This window comes from Mobula birostris, chromosome 2 (genome assembly GCF_030028105.1).
Source record: "Mobula birostris isolate sMobBir1 chromosome 2, sMobBir1.hap1, whole genome shotgun sequence".
Lineage (NCBI taxonomy): Eukaryota > Metazoa > Chordata > Chondrichthyes > Myliobatiformes > Myliobatidae > Mobula > Mobula birostris.
The window spans coordinates 140,408,654-140,429,264 of record NC_092371.1 but is presented as its reverse complement, the minus strand read 5'-3'; the positions used below and the strand labels follow the sequence as shown (position 1 = coordinate 140,429,264).

Here is a 20,611-nt window from a genome sequence, read left to right as displayed (position 1 = left end):
TAAAATACTGAGACCCCAGCAGAGATATTTAAATCATCCTTAGAGACACGAGAGGTACCAGAGGACTGGAGGACAGCTGATGTTGTTCTGCGGTTTAAGGAAGGCTCTCAATGTAAACCAGGAAAATATAGGCCAGTGAGCCTGACATCAGGAGTGGGAAAGTTGTTGGAAGGCATTCTAAAGGACCGGATATATAAGTATTTGGATAGACATGGTATGATTAAGGATAGTCAGTATGGCTTTGTGCATGGTAGGTCATGTCTAACCAATCTTCCAGAGCCTTTTTCACCACACATCTGGTGTGCACATACCAGTGAGGTCCTCGGTGATGTGGATGCCGAGGAACTTTAAGCTGTTTACCCCCTCAACCCCAAATCCATTGATTTTAATAGGGGTTAGCCCATCTCCATTCCTCCTATATTCCACAACCAACTCCTTTGTTTTTGTGACATTGAGGGAGTGGTTGTTTTCTTGACACCACTGTGTCAGAGAGATGACTTGTTCCCTGTAGGCCACCTCATTATTGTTTGAGATAAGGCCAATCAATGTAGTGTCATCGACAAATTTAACTAGCAGATTGGAGCTGTGGGTGATGATACAGTCATGCGTATACATGGAGTAAAGGAGGGGACTCAGTACACAGCCCTGAGGGGCTCCTGTATTGAGAGTCAGAGGGTTGGAGGTGAGGGAGCCCAGTCTTACAACCTGCTGGCAATCTGATAGGAAGTCTGGGATCCAATTGCACAGGGCAGGGTTGAGGCCAAGGTCTTTGAGCTTCTTGTCGAGCCTGGATGGAACTATGGTGTTGAATGCTGAATTGTTTGTTTGGAAGTGTGTTTGGATAGGTATGTGTTGGTAGGAACATGGTGATGAGAGTAGGCAGTGTAAATGGTTTTGGCATGGACTGAAGGTTCTGTTTCTATGCTGCACTTCTCTATGACTCTCAGATAATCAATTATTATTACAGGCACCAAGATAGTTTTGTTTTGAAAGCCACTCACACAGACTGCTCCCAACATAAACACCTCAAGATAGTACAAAGGGAAAATAACAGATGTAGAACACAGTGCAGGTTATAGAGAAAGTGCAGTGACATAGACTAATATGTCACAAGAACCACAAGAATGTAGATTGAAAGATCATGAACAGATTTCATCCTTAGGAAGGAAGCTTAAAGTATTTAGTGGCACAAGTTGAGGGAACAATTAATTCCAGAGAAACACACATAAAATGCTTAAGGAACCCAGGAAGTTAGGCAACATTTATGTATGGGAATAAACTTGGTGCTATTTGATAGCAGTATACAAGGCAGACTGCAACACACTATCAGTGTTTTCAAAAAGTGTTTAGGATAATGAATCAGGTCTTCATCAGGTCTCAGCCCAGAATGCCAATTGTTTATTCCTCTTCATTGATGCTGCCGAACTTGCTGAGTTGCTCCGGTGTTGCTCAAGACTTCCAGCATCGGTGTTTATAATTCCAGAGAAATCTGTTTCATGCTGAGCATATAAAACTCGGCACTTAGTATAGATTGAACAAATTACATTGATGCATTAAGAAAAGATTTTAAATCAAAAACAAGCACAGAGTTAAAATTTTGGAGCAAGAGTCAGACTTGAGGAAATATTTTTTCCTGTATGGTGCAGTCATAAAGATTACACCCCCTGACCTTAAGGATGATGAAAATAGGATCAGTAAAGGTGCTTAAAAGCAAATTGGTTAAATATTTGAAACAGAAGCCTCTGGAGATGGGATAGAGCAGTAGATGGGTACAGATGGGTTTGCGTTAGAGTTCAGAGATAAGTGAGACCTGTTTCTATGCTGTGTAACTGTAAGACTCTGCAGCCTCCAAGTATTCAGAGCTAAAGTATAGCAGCAAAGGAGGAACGAATGCTCAAGTGGACTTTGTAAGTTTAGAAACTGGAATTAGTGGCACTTTTTAAGTAATTTAAAATGTAAGTCATATTTTGAAAAGTAAAGACATTTCAAGGATGGATCTTAAAATCTGACTAAAATCTACCAGTAACCCCTACTGCTATTTCCCAGTAAAATTAATTGAAACGAAAGCTTTATAAATATAACAGTAAGCGAGGGACAAAATGATATGATGGTAACATGAGATGATACAGGGCAACACACATAAAAGTTGCTGGTGAACGCAGCAGGCCAGGCAGCATCTGTAGGAAGAGGTACAGTCGATGTTTCAGGCCGAGACCCTTCCTGACGAAGGGTCTCGGCCTGAAACGTCAACTGCACCTCTTCCTAGAGATGCTGCCTGGCCTGCTGCGTTCACCAGCAACTTTTATGTGTGTTGCTTGAATTTCCAGCATCTGCAGAATTCCTGTTGTTTATGATATAGGGCGAATGCTTGCCCGGACCATAAATGTGCACCAAACTGAAGATTCTTTTTGATAAGTAATTAGTCTAATTTTCATGCAGTCACTTGCCAGAATTGCGAAATAAAACAACCAAAATTACTTCTCCGTGCACTTCCCTTAAGAGTACCTCCACTTAAATTTTGTGGGTTTAAAAGAGGTGACCAATAAAACTAATATGGAGCCCACCCAGGTCTGCCTTACACCGAAGGGCTAGTGTGGCAAACACAGCGAAGTGTTACTTCTACTGTGCTCCCATCACATGGACTCGACGAGCTCACTGCCTCTCCAAATGCTCATTCACCCATGGAGCGGCAAGTGGGAAGAGGTTCTCACTTGCTGAAGTTCGAGCAGGTTGTGAGTATATCATTGAATCCTTTCCCTTCCCCAGCTAACGACCTCTTTTGCTGTAAGAGCCAGAGAACAGGATGGGAGGACAACACCGCTGCCTCCGCCGGTAGATCGCGCCCACCGGCTCGAACACCAACCCCTCCCCCAAGTCCTGGGACGGAAATCCCGCCCACCCAAGCACTCCCATTGGCTCCGTGCCTCAGCAGCCTTGTTCCGACTGGCGAGTCGCGCTGTCAGTCTAGCGAGTAGGAGTCGCGGTTCCGGGGTCCGGCTGCGTGCTGGAAGAGTAAGAATCGGAACGCTGGCTCTTTCGGACCGTTAAACGGTCGAGCGATCGCCGTTCGACTGTAGGTTAGCAGCAGCAGCAGAGAGGCCAGGCCGAGCGACTGGTCCGCCCAGTGCTCCATCACCCTGCCCCGGAGCCCGGCTGGGCTCAGGCCGAGAGCTGCGAAAGGCCTTCCTTAGTTCCTCCGGTACTTTGTGTCAGAAGCTGGCCGCCCGCGATCCGGGCCTCGGGTTGAGAGTTGTGGTTGTACAGACCTCGCCCGGGCTGAAGAAGAAGACTGGCACCGAGCCCTCCAGGTGGAGTAGGTACGGGGGCCTGGTGAACCTGATCTCTTTCTTCTCTCTCCTATGTCCCTTCTCCACCGGAGAGGACTCTGGCAGGGCTCCCGCCTCCCCACTCGGGTAATTACCGGGGGCTGCGATGATTCTTCGAACTTGCTCGCTAATCTGTTGGTTCTTTACCGTGGGCCGTTGGACCCTGCCTTCATTCGCGCCGCACGGTGCACGTTGCATCTGCACTGACTAGGCCTCTTTGTTGTGGTCTGTGCTTTCCGTCGCTAATTGTTTTGCATGTGATCTTGGGGTAAATACATGGGGTGCTTCTTTCGAGAAGCGAATATTTTCCTATTGAACATTTAGTGGTGGGATGTGGAATGAATTGATGGTTAAGGGGCGTTCCTGTTTAATGAATCAGGTAACCGAGGAAGCCAGTAAATAATTGGTTGTAATTCAGCCTAACTTGCTACACCTGTACGGGCATTATCTTAAATTGAGGACAAAGTTGCTTCGTGAAGTTGTGACACTAAACTGTGGTTTGTTTTCAAATCATTCTGTGATGCAGCAAGATCAATGGTGCGAAATGTCAATTTGGTGATAACTGAATGGCAAAAAGTACACCGAGGACAATTCTTAGACTGCATGTAATTCAAGCAAGTTAATTTGATCAAACAGTTTTTAATTTTGTGAATTATTCAGTAAGAAGGGAAGACTAAGTTGTATGGTCGGAAAGCCGAGTTCTCATTACATCAGGGTATTTGATTTGAGGGAATGCTGTCTATTTTGCGATGACTATTGTCAGCGGTTTGATGTATACTTCGGAGCGAAAGACAATTGATCCTCATACAGGTAACTCAAATCATCCTGTAACTGGACAAAGTTCAAGATAGTTTGAGTTGTTAGGTTGTTACAATGACACTTTTGTTTCATCTGGTCAGTTTGCAAAGGTATTTATGAAATACCTTGTTGAATGGTTTGGTGTTAAATTTCAAGTATTTGCATTGTTTACTTGTCTACACAGAGGAACAATTGTTTAGAAATACTTCTGATATATAATAGAATATGACATGACTGCTTTGGTTTTGTTACTGTGCCAGTATGAGTGATTGTTAGAATTTGGAACATGTGGTATGTTAATTGTGTGTAATGGGCTTTCAACAGCAATTTCAAGGATGTTGCTCCATGCAGATCTTCTATTCTTATTCATATGCAGTCGTGGTCAGCTACCAAGACAGTATAAATTGACATATGGCAGATATATAAAGGTTGCACAATGGTCAAATTTAACTTTCAAGTGTTCGAGAAGCCAAATGAAACTTTTGATGCTGGAAATCTGATATTAAGAACTATCTTTGAAATGACAGTGCATCTCTGTAGAGAGAAAAGCAACTTTAAGTATTTCAGATCAATTATCTTCCTTTGCTTTTGTTTTGGGGAAAATGATCCGCCCATCTCACGACCGTGAAGTACTTCATTCACTATGAAATGGTTTGGGACAGTTATATAAAAGATTAAAAAGTGATGCTGTGTAAGTACTAGTTATTCAATTTTTGATATTTAATCGACAGATTCCTAGTAAACACGTGTATGTCACTATGTGTAATGCATTCCAGTTAACTGGGACACATTGGGACTAGTTTATTTTGGTACAATTAAACAGCTGCCTCATTAGCGAAAGTTTCATGGAATAGTTAAAACGGTATTAAAAAAGACAAGGTATGTAAACAAAAAGTGTTTAAATGAAATGCAGAACAAATTAGAACACTACCAATATTGCTGTAAAATGTAACATATATAATGCAGTAATATATAACTACGTATTAGCTTCTAATACTGAACAAAGGAATTTATCCATTTGACTTGAAGTTTATTGGAAATTTTGAGAGGAGGGTATTTCTCTCAGGTCCTCCGCCCGAGTAGAAAAGGGAGTGGTGGGTCGCCACAGCAAAAGAGAGCTTTGACTAGCAACCAATCTATGTTTGGAATTGATTACCTAAAATAAAATTAAAGGAAGGCAGGGGCAAGAGCAGCAGCCGTCATCTGATTGGAAAGAGAGTGATGATCTTCAGGCTTTAGCTCTGAGGCTTCAGTTAGAGAAAGCAAAAAAAGAAAAGCTCAAGGTTAAGTTTCTATCTGCGCCAGGTGAGTCGAGCTGCAGCTCTTTAGGGAACTGGAGATGCAGCTCGATGACCTTCGTCTGGGCAGGGAAAGTGAGGAGGTGATAGAGAGGAGCTATAGGCAGGTAGTCACACCGGGACCTTGAGAGACAGATATGTGGGTAACAGTCAGGAGAGGGAAGGGCAAGGGTCTGATACTGGAGAGTACCCCTGTGGCTGTCCCTCTTAACAATAAGTACTCTTGTTTGAGTACTGTTGGGGTGGGGGGGGGCTCCTACCTGGGGAAAGCAACAGTGGCTGTACCTCTGGCACAGGGTTTGGTCCTGTGGCTCAGAAGGGTAGGGAAAGGAAGAGGATGGCAGCAGTGATAGGGGACTCTAGTTAGGGGGTCAGACAGGTGATTCGGTGGACGCAGGAAAGAAACATGGATGGAAGTTTGCTTCCCAGGTGCCAGGGTCCGGGATGTTCCTGATCACGTCCACGATATCCTGAAGTGGGAACGTGAACAGCCAGAGATCGTGGTACATATTGGTGCCAACGACATAGGTAGGAAAAGGGAGGAGATCCTGAACACAGACTACAGGGAGTTCGGAAGGAAGTTGAGAAGCAGGACCTCAAAAGTGGTAATCTCGGGATTATTGCCCTCGTATAGAAACAGAGTGAGGTGAGGATAAATGTGTGGCTGAGGGATTGGAACAGGGGGCAGGAATTCAGATTTCTGGATCATTAGGACCTCTTTTGGGGCAAGTGTGACCTGTACAAAAAGGACGGGTTGCACGTGAATCCGAGGGGCACTGATATCCTGGCAGGGAGGTTTGCTAAGGCTGTTGGGGAGAGTTTAAACTAGAATTGCTGGGGGTGGGAACTGAACTGAAGAGATGGAGGAAGGGGCAGTTGGCTCACAAATAGAGAAAGCTTGTAGGCAGTGTGAGAGGGAGGATAGGCGGGTGATAGGGAAGGAATACGCTCAGTCTAATGGTTTGAGATGTGTCTATTTTAATGCAGGAAGCATCATGAACAAAACAGATGAGCTTAGAGCATGGATCAGTACTTGGAGCTATGATGTTGTGGCCATTACGGATACTTGGATGGCTCAGGGGCAGGAATGGTTACTCAGAGTGTCAGGCTTTAGATGTTTCAGAAAGGACAGGGAGGGAGGCAAAAGAGGTGGGGGCGTGGCACTGCTGATCTGAGATTGTGTCACGACTGTAGAAAAGGAGGAAGTCATGGAGGGGTTGTCTACTGAATCTCTGTGAGTGGAAGTTAGAAAAAGGAAGGGGTCAATAACTCTACTGGGTGATTTTTATAGACCACCCAATAGTAATAGGGACATCGAGGAGTAGATAGGGAGACAGATTCTGGAAAGGTGTAATAATAACAAAACTGCCCACAGTACTCCAAGTGAGGTCTTACCAGTGCCTTATAGAGCCTCAACATCACATCCCTGCTCCTATACTCTATTCCTCTGGAAATGAATACCAACATTGATTTCCCCTTCTTCACTACTGACTCAACCTGGAGGTTAACCTTAAGGGTATCCTGCATGAGGACTCCCAAGTCCTGTTGCATTTCAGAACTTTGAATTCTCTCCCCATTTAAATAATAGTCTGCCCGTTTATTTCTTCTGCCAAAGTGCATAACCATACACTTTCCAACATTGTATTTAATTTGCCACTTCTTTGCCCATTCTCCCATTCTATCTAAGTCTCTGCAGACTCTCTGTTTCCTCAGCAGTACCGGCCCCTCCACCTATCTTTCTATCATCAGCAAACTTGGCTACAAAGCCACCTATTCCATAATCCAAATCGTTGATGTACAACGTAAAAAGAAGCGGCCCCAACACGGACCCCTGTGGAACACCACTGGAAACCGGCAGTGAATTCCCACTCTCTGTTTCCTGCCAATCAGCCAATGCTCTATCCACGTATGTAACTTTCCTGTAATTCCATGGGCTCTTAAACTTGTTAAGCAGCCTCATGTGTGGCACCTTGTCAAAGGCCTTCTGAAAATCCAAATATACGACATCCACTGCATCTCTCTTTTCTGGCCTACTTGTAATTTCCTCAAAAAATTGTAATAGGTTTGTCACGCAAACATGAGGAAATCTGCAGATGCTGAAATTTCAGGCAACACACATAAAAGTTGCTAGTGAACGTAGCAGGCCAGGCAGCATCTCTAGGAAGAGGTACAGTCGACGTTTCAGGCCGAGACCCTTCGTCAGGACTCAGTCCTGAAACATCGACTGTACCTCTTCCTAGAGATGTTGCCTGGCCTGCTACGTTCACCAGCAATTTGTAAATAGATTTGTCAGGCAGGATTTTCCTTTAAGAAAACCATGCTGAGTTCTGCCTATCTTGTCATATGCCTCCTGGTACTCCATAACCTCATCCTTAACAATCGACTCCCAACCACCGATGTCAAGCTAACCGGTCTATAATTTCCTTTTTGCTTTCTTGCCCCTTTCTTAAGTAGTGGAGTGACATTTGCAATCTTCCAGTCCTTCAGAACTATGCCAGAATCTATTGGCTTTTGAAAGATCATTGCTAATGCCTCACAAGCTCCACAGCTACTTCCTTCAGAACACGAGGGTGTATTCCATCTGGTCCAGCAGGTTTATCTACCCTTAGACTATTCAGCTTCCTGAGTACTTTCTTTGTAGTAATTGTGACTGTGCACACTTCTCTTCCCTAACACCCTTGAGTGTTCGGTATACTGCTGATGTCTTCCTCAGTGAAGATTGATGCAAAATACTCGTTCAGTTCCTCCACCATCTCCTTATCTCCCATTACAATTTCTCCAGCTTCATTTTCTATCAGTCCTATATCTACTCTCACCTGTCTTTTACTCTTTATATGCTTGAAAAAGCTTTTAGTATCCTCTTTGATATTATTTGCTGGCTTCTTTTCATAGTTTATCTTTTCCCTCTTAATGATCTTCTTAGTTTCCTTTTGTAAGCTTTTAAAAACTTCCCAATCCTCTGTCTTTCTACTAATTTTTGCTTCCTTGTATGCCCTCTCCTTTGCTTTAACTTAGGCTTTGACTTGTCAGCCATGGTTTCATCCTTTTTCCATTCGAAAATTTCTTCTTTTTTGGACTATATCTGTCTCGCACCTTCCTCACTTCTCGCATAAACTCCAGCCACTGCTGCTCTGCCATCCTTCCGGCTAGTGTCTCTTTCCAGTCAACTTTGGCCAGTTCCCCTCTCATGCCACTGTAATTTCCTTTACTCCACTGAAATACCAATACATTGGATTTCAGTTTCTCTTTCTCAAATTTCGGTGAACTCAATCATGTTATGATCACTGCCTCCCAACGGTTCCTTCACCTCAATCTCTCTAATCACCTCTGGTTCATTACGCAATACCCAATCCAGTACAGCCGATCCCCTAGTGGGCTCAACAACAAGCTGTTAAAGCCATCTTGCAGATATTCTACAAATTCTCTCTCTTGAGATCTAGTGCCGACCCGATTTTCCCAATCCACTCACATGTCAAAATCCCCCACAATTATCACAACACTGCCCTTCTGACAAGCCTTTTCTATTTTGCCCCTGCGATTTCTTAGCTCAACCCATATAGATTCTATGCCTTCCGATTCCGATTTAACTATTATGGTTCTATTACTATTATTTATGGTGCTACTGTAATGAAAACCAATTTCCCCCGGGATCAATAAAGTATGACTACAACTACTATGACTATGACCTAAGTCACCTCTTTCTAATGATTTAATATCATTTCTTACCAATAAAGCCACGCCACCCCCTCTGCCTACCTTCCTATCCTTCCGATACACCGTGTATCCTTGGACGTTCGACTCCCATAGACATGCATCCTTTAGCCATGTCTCAGTGATGGCCACAATATTATACCTGCAATCTGCAGCTGTTCGACAAGATCATCCACCTTATTCCTTATGCTGCGTGCATTTAAGTATTTAACACCTTAAGACCAGTATTTGGTACTTTTTGCTTTGATTGCACTGCAACTCATCCCAATGGCTGCAAATTTGCCCATCACCTGCCTGTCCTTCCTGACATCTTTACTGCTCACTATCTTAGATTTAGACAGACTAGGAGAATGGACAAGGAAATGGTGGATGGAGTATTGTCGGGAAGTGTATGGTCATGCACTTTGAGGAAAGAAATAAGAGTTGTCTATTTTCTAAATGGAGAGAAAATACAAAAAACTGAGGGGCACGGGGACTTGGGAGTCTTTGTGCAGGATTCCCTGAAGATTAACTTGCAGGTTTAGACTGTGGTGGGGAAGGCAAATATGATGTTAGCATTCATTTCAAGAGGACTAGAATATGAAAGCAAGGATGTAATGTTGAGATCTATAAAGCACTCACTTGGAGCATTGTGAACAGTTTTGGGACCTTAGAAAGGATGTACTGAAACTGGAGAGGGTTTAAAGGAGGATTATAAAAATGATTCCAGGATTGAATGGCCTGTCATATGAAGAGTGTTTGATGTCTCTGGGCCTGTATTCACTGGAATTCAGAAGAATGAAAGGTGACCTCGTTGACATCTTATCAAATAGTGAAAGGCCTTGATAGAGTGGTGTGCAGAGGATGTTTCCTGTGGTGGGGGAGTCTAAGGCTAGAGGACACATTCTCAGAATAGAGGGGTGTCCTTTTAGAACAGAGGTGAGAAGGAATTTCTTTAGCCAGAGAGTGGTGGAATTCTTTGCTACAACAGCTGTGGAGGCCAAGTCTGTATGTATATTTAAGGCATAAGTTGATAGATTCTTGATTGAAGGGATATGGGGAGAAAGCAGGAGTTTGGGGCTGAGAGGAAAATTATATCAGCCATGATTAGCAGTCTGAATGAGCCAAATGGCCTAATTCTACTATTTATACTCCTATAGTAAGACTTGTGGCCTTACTAACTGCAAATGAATAAAATCCCTGCATGTACTTAATGCAGATAATCAACAGCCTTTATATGACTGCATCCTCCAAATCTTCATTTTCATTGTAACATTTAAGTTGATTGTCATTACCTTCAATTTCTTCATAGTTTCTGACTTGCTGAAGTAATGAAGTCATTTCATTTTCACTCCCAGCTGTTTCTCACATTTACAAGCTGAATGCTTGAAACTGCAGTGAGCAAAAAAAAGTTTTGAATTGTCTTACTGTTTATTTCTCACCAACTATCAGTAACAAAAATCGGCGCTATTTGTATTGTTCACTTGAAGCACAGTGTTGAGTCTAATGGCCACACAAATGCATGTGATTAACACTAGTTATAAAATGTTCAGCAGCAGTCTCCTGTCCCAATTAAGCGGCATAGTGTCCCAAAAGAATGGAATTCTGGCTAATTTTTCAATTAGTTTTTGTTCTTTCAGAGTTGTCTAAAATAAGCAGCTGTCAAACAACTGATGACCTGATTAAGCAGAATCCACTGTACTACCCTGAGTTTCATTTTCTTGCAGGCATTCACAGTAGATCAAAGAAATACAACAATGAGTGAAAAGCTACACACAAGCAAAATTTGACCGTGTGTAAAAGACAAGCTGTGCAAATACAAAAACTAGAATAAACTAGTATTACTCTAGGCATCTATTAATGATTCACCTTTCATTTGTAAAGAATTCCATGTCTTGTCTAGTAATTTAAAAGTCTTGAATCTTCAACAAAATACTAATTTCCCTTAGTATTAATAGCTAGGTTATCCGTAAAATTGTTTGTTCCTTAATTATTAAAAATGTTAATGATTTAGATTTAGATTATGAGGACACGCAGTCGTCTTTTATTGTCATTTAGTAATGCATGCATTAAGAAATGATACAATATTCCTCCGGTGTGATATCACAGAAACACAGGACAGACCAAGACTGAAAAACTAACAAAAACCACATAATTATAACATATAGTTACAACAGTGCAACAATACCATAACTTGATGAAGAACAGGCCATGAGCACAGTAAAAAAAAAAGTTCAAAGTCTCTCGAAAGTCCCACATGTCACGCAGACGGGAGAAGGAAGAAAACTCTCCCTGCCATGCCCGACCCACAGTCCAACTCTGAGTCGTCCAAAAACTTCGAACCTCTGACCAGCCCTCCGACACCGAGTACCGAGCACCATCTCTGCCGAAGGCTTTGACCCCAGCCTCGGTCGCCAGCAGCAGGCAAAGCCGGGGATTTTGGGGCCTTCCCTCCAGAGATTCTCGATTGCACAGTAGCAGCGGCAGCGAACCGGGCATTTCAGAAGTTTCTCCAGATGTTCCTCTTTGCTTCTCACGTCAGTCTCCATCAAATCAGAATTGTGCACGGCATCCTACTTACAAATACGATATCATTTCACCGGAGAGCTGTGCGTGCTGCATCGCGCCACCATCTTCTCCTCCCTCCGTCAAGAATAATTATTCAAGAATAATTAAAAATTGTCTTAAAGCTGGCATGTTTTGAAAGGCATAGCTTGCAAGCTGAATTTTAAACCTATGGTGGAGATGCATATACCAAACAGATTGCTGCAAATGCAATGCTATTAATTTAAGTGCTAAGGGGAAAACTTTCCTTATACTATTCACTATTGCATTACACTTGTAATGAATACAGATGTAAATCATAGATTATCATTGGTTTGTAAACTAATGCATAATCCTCTCAGTTCCTAAATAAAACTAAGAGTTCTGATTTATGCATGTTTTTATAAGTGAATCATGAATGTATCTTGCTTCAGCGTATACATTTCATATTTTTAGGTTTATGTTGTCATAAACAATGGAGCATTGAACCATCTTGCCTCAAATGTACAGTAAGATTTGATAAACAAGGAAGGATAAATTCTGTTGGATTTCATATTTAACTGACTTGGCTGGAAGGGACCTTAAATGAATTTACTCATGAATAATTTTTGTAAGGATGCTTTACATAGAATGGTTGACATTTATGGAAATGCTCAAAATCATACAGAGGGATGAATTTGCAACAGAAGGTAGAAATTAACGGAAGAATCATGATTTTGGGTATAGAGAATCTGCACCTTGCTATCTTCTGTAGTTATGTAATGTTACATACTTAAGAATTGTGAGCACACTAGGGTGTTTGATCTGCTATTTATGTAACTTTGTATTTGTCTGATTCTTATTTTCTTACATTAAAATTATCAGCTTATTTCACACTACTGTCAACTTAGCATGTTTTCTTGTGTTCTTCCAAAATAGTGTAATTTATTTGCCTTTTTTCAGTAGCAATAAATGAAAGATTTTCTTTCATGCTTTTGAATCCAGAGCTTTTTTCATTGCTTGTCCTTTTCACACTTTTCAATACTGGGGTGTGTGTTTTCGTTCGCTCTGCAAGCCATTTTGCATACCTGTGCATTTGACACATGCAATTTCAGCAGATGTGTTCTTGGTTTGTAAATATAGGCCATAGCACAATAGTACAGTATGCTCTAAATCAAGAGATTGTGATTACATAATCCTTATTGTTTTTTTATTTTAGGACTAAGGGAAGAACAATATTTGAAATATGTTAGCTGAAGACCTCTTTAGTCTTATTTCATAGATCTATTCAAATGTTGGAAGTTTTGCAGCAGATATTTATAATTCTATCTGTGGCAAAATTATTTCCTTGTGGGACCTGACTGTGCTCAAATTTCTGTATATTTTCTCCTTTAGTCTTGCTGCATCTTTATATTCTGTATTCATTCCATGTAGATTTTGGCTGCGTAGCAAGCCTGTTCCATTAATTCAAGCTCATCTTCATTGTAGCCATTTCTCCAAGTTACCATATAGTGCATTTCCAAAAACAGTGTTTTCTACCATCCTAGGCTTGAACCACACTACAAGCCACCTGGTATGTAGGCTCCAGTGAACTGGATTGAAAGGCTGCAAAGGGTTGTTGACTTCGTTAGCTCCATCACAGGCACAAGCCTCCCCACCTTTGAGGACATCTTTCAAAGATGGATGCCTCAAGAAAGTGGCATCCATCATTAAGGACCCTCACCATTCTGGGCATGCTCTCTTACTACCACCAGAGAAGGGGTACAGGAGCCTGAAAACGTGCACTCGACTTTTGGGGAACATCTTTTCCTCTCCACCATCAAATTTCCAAATGGTCGATGAACCCAAGAACACTACTTCGTTCATTGTTCCTTTTTTTTTTTTGCACCATTTATTTGTAATATATAATAATTCTATGTATGCATTGTCCTGTTGATGCAAAATAACAGGTTTCATGACATATGTTAGTGACAATAAATCTGATTCTGACACCAAACCTGTTATCATTTCGCCTTCACTGGTGTTTAGGCCTTGGTTAGTCAAATTCCATCTCCAACACATTGGCATCCTTCATTCACACCTGACTCTGTCCTTTAGACTTTTTGCCTCCCATTCACTAGTTTATTCTGATTGTGCATGAATTATTTTCTCATGCTGATGTTTCTAATTGATTTGGTCTATTCTAGTGGCACGTAGATTAATTGCCCAGCTCAGTCCAGTCCAGCCCTCTCCACCACTGAGCACATCTACAAGAAAGCAGCATCCTTTATGAAGGACCCCACCATCCGGACTATGTTCTCTTCCTCTGCTACCATCGAGAAGGAGATACAAGAGCCTTGCGTCTCACACCACCAGGTTTGGGAACAATTATTAGTCTTCAGCCATCAGACTCCTGAACCAGTGTGGATAATTTCATTCACCTCAACACTGAACTAATTCCACAACCCATAGACTCATTTTCAAGGACTCTACAACTCATATTCTCAGTGTTATTTGTTTACATTTTTAAAATATTTTCTCAAGCTGTCTTTTGCATATTTGGTTTGTCAGTCTTTAGTTTTTCATTGTTTCTTTGTCTACTATGAATGCCTGCAAGAAAAATGAATCTCAAGTTAGTATATGGTGGCATATACAGCACACACTTTGATAAAGCACAAATAACACTGCAATCTTATAACTCTGCTGTCTACAAGATTATTATAGAGCATAAACTTGACTGGTTTCTTCCCTCTATGTTAGCCATCTCAAATACTGGTACTGTTGAACTTCATCCATAATAAAACTAGACCATCCATTTATTTGTCTCAATGTTTTTTTCCTTAGGCAAGGTTACTCCTCATGCTTACTTTTCGTCTTCCCCTAGCTGCACTTCAGGGCTTTATTTTTCATCTTAGAACCGCCTCTTTTTTTATGCCCCTTAAGTTGCTCCTACCACTCCATGCCTGGTGGAATTCATTAAATTGGTTTGTATGTTCCACCTCAATTTCACAACCCTCTTAGTGACATACTTTCCAATTTTCACCCCTTTTCATATCAAGACTTTTGTAAGAGATACTTCACAAATTGAATATAAATTTCAAGTGAAATAATTTTTAAGCTTTGTTAAACAGAACAAAATATTGACAATGAGAATGATAAGTACTTAAAATAGGACTGTTCCATATTGGAGTTTCAAGTATAGATGGGAAATTTGCAAATTTGTTTTTTAGGTTTGGGATGTTATGTAATTCACGCAATGGTAAGTGTGAGGATAACTTAGTTTAACTCAGTTAACTTAGTTTAAGTTATTAGCATTCATAATTAACTGGCATGCGTTTGGTGATCTAAGATCTAGTGTGGATTTGTAAAACAAATACAGCATACAGGATCTTGTCTTTGATATTATTTATATGGTGTTCCAAAAGGCACATGAAGTCTGTTTAAAAGAGACGATTAGCTAATACTGAAACGTGAGTCTAAATCCAAGTTAATGATTTGCTTCTGCAACAGAGTTGGATAGGCATTCAAATTAGACATAATATCCTCTATAGATTTATGTCAAGTCAGAATTAGTTATTCTTTAGGAATGAGTTGAGCGATAGGATGGAGTAATAATATAATAAATTTTCAAGGTGAAATGTTGAAACATTCTAAGCTTCATAGTTTGGATAATTAAATGATGGGTACTGACCTAATGAGAATCTGCATCTGTAAGCATATCTTTTTCAAAATTGGTTGCAAGTTTGGTACTGATATGCATGTTTATTTTAATATAAACCCAAAGCTCTCTTCAGCCTATTCTGCTCAATTGATAGAAACAGCTAAAGTTGTCATTACTATAAGTTAGTTTCACTCAGTTTCGTGCGTTATTATGAAATGGGTATGAGAAAATCTGCAGATGCTGGGAATCCAACATTTTGTGTGTGTTGCATGCATTTTAGTGATGTGCCAAACTGTGGTTATTGCTAATCTAATCATTCTGTTTCTGATAACTTATGCATTGTAATTTGTGCATGAATAATCCTAAAATATAGCACTTCAGCTTTTCCCTGTGTATATTTTCTTTACTGAGCACTGTGCAGTGTTTTAAACAATAATTATAACTTGATTTTTTTTGCTTCCTGTTATGTTGACTTCGGGATAAGCTGCTCACTTGACCTGAAGATCTCAAAAATCTCTAGAATTTACAGTATGTCCAACTGTAGGTGATATTTCCGCAGAAAATGCAAACTCTAGCTTTATCAATGGATTAAGAGATTTGATTTCACTCTTGCAAATGTTAGGTCATCCACACTCAAGTCATTGGAATTAAGTCTTGATGAGACTAATATAGAACAGTGGAATTAAATTTAGATTATTCGAGGAAAGATTAGGCACAGACCTGGCAAATCAGTGCCTCAAGGCTGCCTCATTAATTAGTTTTACATATTTGGTATGTAAGTCTAAACTTGTATAGAGGAAGACATGCAGTTATGTAGAAATATTGGTAGGCTATTTTGTGATTCTGCTTTCAAACCAGTTTCCTATCTTTAAACTATATAGTATAGACATAAAAGCACAAAATGTTGGAAATGCTCGCATGTCAAGTAGCGTTCATGTAACAAGTTGTTGTTGTTTCAAGTTGAATGCTCCTCCTCAGGACCTGGACCTGAAGCATTTAACTTTGTTTCTCTATTTTATTGATACAGAATTTTTCCAAAATTTTCTGCTCAGATTTGAAGCATGTGAATTTTCCTTTACTTTTCATTTCATTATGAAAGGTACCATAAATGTTTGCAATTTTTCAGTGATATTTCAGGAGCATTGCAAACCAATTCATAGTTTTCTATTGCCTGAAAATACAAATGTGAGAGTCAGTAGGCTTATTGTAGACAGCTTATCTACGGATGTCTACTGAGATAGAGACAGAAATATCTAGAAAGGGGAAAGAGGTGTCTATCTCTGGAGACAGCTTATCTATGGATGTCTACTACAAGCCTACTGACCCTCACAGCTCTCTGGACTATTCCTCTTCTTACCCTGTCTCTTGCAAAAATGCTATCCCCTTCTCGCAATTCCTCCGTCTTCGCTGCATCTGCTCTCAGGATGAGACTTTTCATTCCAGGACGAAGGGTATGTCCTCCTTTTTTAAAGAAAGGGGCTTCCCTTCCTCCACCATCAACTCTGCTCTCAAATGCATCTCCCCCATTTCATGCATATCTGCTCTCACTCCATCCTCCCACCACCCCACTAGGAATAGGGTTCCCCTTGTCCTCACCTACCACCCCACCAGCCTCCGGGTCCAACATATAATTCTCTGTAACTTCCGCCACCTCCAATGGGATCCCACCGCTAAGCACATCTTTCCCTCCCCTCCCCTCCCCCACTTTCCATAGGGATCGCTCCCTACGCGACTCCCTTGTCCATTTGTCCTCCCTATCCCTACCCACCAATCTCCCTCCTGGCACTTATCCTTGTAAGCGGAACAAGTGCTACACATGCCCTTACACTTCCTCCCTCACTACCATTCAGGGCCCCAGACAGTCCTTCCAGGTGAGGCAACACTTCACCTATGAGTCAGCTGGGGTGATATACTGCGCCCAGTGCTCCCGATGCAGCCTTCTATATATTGGCGAGACCCGACGCAGACTGGGAGATCGTTTCGCTGAACACCTACGCTCTGTCTGCCAGAGAAAGCAGGATCTCCCAGTGGCCACACATTTTAATTCCACGTCCCATTCCCATTCTGATATGTCTAGCCACGGCCTCCTCTACTGTCAAGATGAAGCCACACTCAGGTTGGAGGAACAACACCTTGTATTCCGTCTGGGTAGCCTCCAGCCTGATGGCATGAACATTGAGTTCTCAAACTTCCACTAATGCCCCACCTCATCCGTTATTTCTCTCCTTTTTCTCCCACTGTCCCTCTCACTATACCCCTTGTCCATCCTTTGGGCTTCCCCCCTCCCCCTTTTCTTTCTTCCTAGGCCTTCTGTCCCATGATCCTCTCATATCCCCTTTGCCAATCAACTGTCCAGCTCTTGGCTCCATCCCTCCCCCCGCCTGTCTTCTCCTATCATTTTGGATCTCCCCCTCCCCCTCCCACTTTCAAACCTCTTACTAGCTCTTCTTTCAGTTAGTCCTGACAAAGGGCCTCGGCTCGAAACGTCGACTGTACCTCTTCCTGGCCTGGCCTGCTGCGTTCACCAGCAACTTTTATGTGTGTTGCTTGAAATTCCAGCATCTGCAGATTTCCCTATGTTTGCGAAGATAATGACAGGCTTTGACAAGGTGAATGTGAAAAGAATGTTCTTGTAGAATAGGGATGTTAGCCATTTAAGGTTGATGAGAATTGTTTTTTAAAAAGTGAAAATGAAATCTTTGACCATCCCCTTTGTAAAATAAGTACGTACTTGATGAGCAAGGGGATGAAAGACTGCTATGAGCAGAACAGTTTCATATTAAAATTGTACATTAATTCATTCCTGCATGAAAGCTTAGTGGAGCTAAAGTGAAACATTACAGGGAGAAAAATGTTTAAATGTTTCATGGTGATGATATAGCCTTGTTTGTCACTAGTCTTGCATTGATACAAAGTCTCTTGTAACCCCATTATTTAAGATGCCATCATGAAGAGAGTACACGATGGTGAATGGTGTTCACCTCAATTAATGGCGAATGCTCCACAGTTTCTCTAGATGAATGGTGTCAAAGGCTTCAATAAGATTTTTAAAAAGTATGGTGCTGCTTGATGCAAATCTCATGGGGTTGAAGATCATGTTCCTTGTTACTCCAGTTAGGTGAATGGAATCCACAATCCAACTCATGAAGCAACTCTATGGCCATTCGTAAAATGTGTTGGAAATGACCTGGGATTTTCCTTCAGTGTGATCCTCAGCATTTAATTCTATTATGTTTCCTGCCACTATCTGTGCATTAGATCAGATTTTTTGAATAGTACTGATATAGTATTTTATAAATGCATTTTAGCAACAGAAGTAATGGAAGCTTTTTTTTCTGTTTTTCTACAAATACCTCCCAACATTACTTATAATAAAACTGGGAAGTACCACTTGAAAAAAATAACATGATCAAGATTAACGTATTTGAACCAATGAATTTGGTTTGGCTATATTCTGGCCAGGTTAATATTTTACTTCTATAGCTGAACATAGTTATCCATATTTTGCATTAAACTGTATTGAAAATTAAGCAATGAACAGTGCTTTTATTTAAAATGACTTGTCAATGCTCAGCTCTCTGGACAATAGGGGATAGAAAGGGTCTTGGATTTTCCATATTGAACTGAATTTTAAGATTTAAATTACAAAAAAAACTGATTTAGTAATTATTTGAAATCATTAAATTCAAAAGTAATACAGTATGGATCTTAATTTGCCAAATTTGTGTACAATTAAAACATTCAAAAGGAATGAACTTGACCATTGGTATACAGTTGTGAATAATTTTATCTAGAAATTAGATTCCCCCTATAAATCATTTTGCCCCAAACCTAATTGAAAATTAAAAAATTGAGATATTCTTGCTTTAATAAATTGTATACTTCCATTTAAGAAGTATTAAAATATGATTTGTTCCTTCAGAGGCTGCTGCCATCTTTTATTCACTGCCCACTGGGAAGTAGTTTAGTGCTATTGAATTTACATTTCTTCGTAAATATCCATCGAGTTGAAGGAAAAGCTCCATGGCTAGGGAGGAGAATGGAGGGTGAGGAAAGCTTATTAGCATCTTGTGCTGTGAACAGTTATCTGCCCAAAAAGTAGGCACTGATCTTTTATAGACTATTGATCATTGATTATAGCACTGCCTTCATTACTTTAATTCCAAGGTCATGTCCTCAGCTCCTAACTCTACTCCCTATATACTCATGACTATCGTGGCCAGATTCTGCCCTTAACTCCATCCAGAAGCCTGGGGATAATACCACTGTACTGGGCTGTATCTCAAATAATCAGTGAGAATGAAGAAAAAAAGATAGAGGCTCATGACATGTCATCACAATATCCTTTCACTCAATGTCAGCAGAATAAAAGAGCTTGTTCTTGACTTCAGGAAGGAAGGTGATGTACATGCTCTTGTTTACATCTGTCATACTGAGGTAGAGAGTATTGAGAGCTTCAAGTTCCTAGAGTAAACATAACTAAACTTGACCTGACCCAACCATGCAGATACCACAACCAAGAAAGCTCTCCAGCTCTACTTTGTCAGGAGGTTGAAGAAATTTGGCATGACTCCTGAACCTCAGCAGTTTTTTTTAATCAACATGCCATAGAAGGCATCCTACCTGGATCTATCATGGCTTGGTATGACAACTGCTCTGTGCATGACTACAAACATCTAGGGTGTGGACATCACAGAAGCCAGCCTCCCCTCCATGTCTATAACTACAACTTCTTGCTGCCTTGATAAAGTAGCCAGCAGCATGAGACACCAACCACCCTGGACATTCCGTTTTGTCTCTCCTCCCATTGGGCAGTAGATGCAAAAAGCTGAAAACAGCCGAACAGGCCCAAGGACATTTTCATCCTGCTGTTATACAAATATACAATTGGATGGACTTGTCCTTGCTGTCTGCCTGGGCTGCACTTTATCTGTAACATTGTATTCTGCATTTTGTTACTATTTTACAATGTTTTACTTAAGTGCATTGTTATACATCAGTGGTCCCCAACCACCGGGCAACAAAGCATGTGCTACTGGGCTGCGAGCCGTGACAAAATGATATGATTTGGTGATATGAAACGATATGAGTCAGCTGCACCTTTCCTCATTCCCTGTCACGCCCACTGTTGAACTTTAATGCACGCGAGGTCATCAGTGACCCAAGACGTGCAAAGGAATGGGTCCGTGACCCATTTGTGGATGTTTCCACTGAATCTTCCATCTCAGCGCTGGAAAAAGATCAACTCCTCAAGCTTGCAAATGACGGTGGGCTGAAAAGTATGTTTGACATAATATCTCTGCCGGCATTCTGGATCAAAGTCAAGGCTGAATATC

General features: G+C 41.1%; 1 protein-coding gene across 9 annotated transcripts in view; it reads left to right on the top strand.

The window, feature by feature from the left end:
* The window catches only part of tbpl1 (TBP-like 1), a 91,096-nt gene that overhangs the window by 38,117 nt on the left and 32,368 nt on the right, over positions 1-20,611 (top strand). For 2 of the 9 annotated variants that reach the window (XM_072249747.1, XM_072249677.1), the window contains exon 1: positions 2,971-3,317. The exons of 1 other annotated variant lie outside the window; for it this stretch is intronic. The gene's annotated coding sequence lies outside the window, so the exon portion shown is untranslated. 6 more of the 9 variants (XM_072249695.1, XM_072249687.1, XM_072249712.1 and 3 more) reach the window with 6 other exon arrangements.